General features: G+C 39.1%; 1 non-coding gene across 1 annotated transcript; it reads right to left on the bottom strand.

Annotated features, from left to right (window-relative positions):
* Positions 1-300: 300 nt before the first annotated feature.
* TRNAG-UCC (transfer RNA glycine (anticodon UCC)) lies at positions 301-372 on the bottom strand. Its single transcript has one exon. It is a non-coding gene; the product is annotated as a tRNA-Gly (tRNA).
* Between the last annotated feature and the right edge of the window lie 1971 nt (positions 373-2343).

Genomic DNA, 2343 nt, shown 5'->3' with positions numbered 1-2343 from the left:
AAATACACAAAGAATAAATATAAGTTAAATAATTTTAAATATTATACATCACAGTGTTTTAAAGCAACAAAAAAATTAATAAATAAGAATGTTCAAAAATAGAAATAAAACTTAAGAAATATATATCTTGACTAATTGGAAAAATGAATGTATCATTTTTTCATCGAAGTTGCTGAATATTGTATTTGATTTGTTTCTTTTGTGGGAGGATGTTGGTTAGGATTTTGTGTCTGTTTTTCAATTTCTTCTAGTGAGTTGATATTTAATAAATCAGAATTAAAAAAAAAAAAAAAAAACTGCTGCGACGGCCGGGAATCGAACCCGGGTCAACTGCTTGGAAGGCAGCTATGCTAACCACTATACCACCGTCGCGTGCTTCTAAAGCTCCTTTTTCCTTTACATGAAACTTAACTGATTACCGGCTAACAATCTTTTTGCTATCATTTCTTGGAAATGGTCTGGAACTCGTTTAGTCACGTGGAATTTTTCCTCTTTTTGTCTTACGCGAAATTTATTTCCCTCATTGATTGCTCAGACGAATGGATTTCTTAAATCTTTTGTTCTCCACGAAACTGATATGCTGACTGCTTAGCCAGGTGGATTTCGTGCTGATTAGCATAAAGTCTTACATCAATCAGTTCCGAGTAACCATCCTTGAACTATGCTCAGCCAAACGTGCGGTTTTAAGCCTTGCATCCCTTGCACGGGTCTAATTGTTGTACGCAGTTAACTTTACGCGTTTTTAATGGTTAGAAAATCCCACAAGCGTCTAAACAGCAATGATCCAGCGCGATATCTAAATCCATCGCACTCACTTGAAAGAACGCGCAGGAAACGCTGAGGCCCACATGGAACAGGCCCGTGCGAAGTGCTGACACTTCACGCTTTTATGGGCAAGTTAGGCCTGTGGCACGCACCAACCAAAATTATCGGCCTTTGCTAGCGGTGTCGGCTCTCATGCACATCTCCGTTAGCACAGCGGCAGGTCATCGATGGAGCTGACTCACGCCGGATGGCCTAGTTTCGCACGTGAGCCAGAGACGCGTTGGCGAGTGAACCCATCAATTCGTAAGTGAAGAGCGAAGCGCTGTCGAAGTTTGTTCGCTAGGCAAATAACGGCTTGATGTTAAAGGTGATCGGCACGTGAAGTCGTGAGCCCTTTGGAATTACCTGACATCTTTTGCAGGGAATCTCGGCTGAAGTAAGTTTTCTCATTACTTCTTGAAGAAAGTGCATTCAAAGTTACCTTGATAAGTGAGCTTTTCCTGTCGTTTGGAATTTTTAGTGCTTTCGTAGCATTAGTCTGGGAAACTGATGAAGGAAAAACTATTTTGCAACGCAGGGAAAATATACATCTCACTCTGATTTATATGAACGTCGTTTGTTTTATTACTAATGAATTGTGGGTATTATACGGATGTAAGAAAAATGTTTCTTCTTGTGAATCAGTTACTACATCAGCAGCAATATAACTATAACTGCTAGATTCACCTGCCTGCTCTATCTATTGAAGGGTCGATCCAACCTTGTGAGGAAGGGGGGATTGCAGAATGCAAAAAAAAAGGGGGAACTCTAGTCTTAGTTGATGGTTAAAAGCATATGAAAGTTTTTTCTTTTTCCAATAGTGTAGAAGCATAACATTCAAGCGCATACTGGAGGTGAGATCACCACAATTAACCCCCATCCGGTCTTGCATCTAATGAGGTTGAAGTCTCTTGATTCTTTCTATTAATCGTTCTGTTTATCCTTTGTTTAATTATCTATGACGCGCTCTGTCTATCTCCCCTTCTGATTATAGTCTGGTTTCCGATATTCAGATAAGTAGATGTATAGGAACGACAATCTTTTATGGTCCAATTGCCGGGCACTAGACCACAACAATAACGCGGTCCCCCTGAATGTACTGTTAAGATATTTCGTAATAAATAAGTTGAGCTTATTTACTTTTCCATTTAATGCATTTTTCAAGAAACCGAGAGTACACGCGTTTTAGTTGGTTGTGATTCAAGCTCCTGTGACCGCTAAACACCATAATGTGCTTTTTGTTTTCTATCTTTGGATTCTTTTGACTCTGTGTGGCCGTTGTGGAGTATAAACACAATATATTGTGCTCTATGGCAAGAGCTGCACAGTTTTACATACGTTTCATTCCCTGGCAAACTGACTACAGCATACGCGCAATTTGCAGACAGCACATCAAAATCCCAAAGCCTTGGTTGCTTTGGCGCAAAAAAAAAAAAAATAAATAATAATAAGAAATAATAAAATAAAATCGCTTAAACCGCATCTTTTTGTTTGCGCGAAACTGATCTTTCCAATCATCATAACCACTCAGTACCTATA

The sequence above is a fragment of the Mastigoproctus giganteus genome, chromosome 1 (assembly GCF_048544385.1).
Source record: "Mastigoproctus giganteus isolate SK-2022 chromosome 1, ASM4854438v1, whole genome shotgun sequence".
Classification (NCBI taxonomy): domain Eukaryota; kingdom Metazoa; phylum Arthropoda; class Arachnida; order Uropygi; family Thelyphonidae; genus Mastigoproctus; species Mastigoproctus giganteus.
Note: the sequence above shows the minus strand (reverse complement) of the source record. Positions and strands in the feature narration are given on the sequence as shown.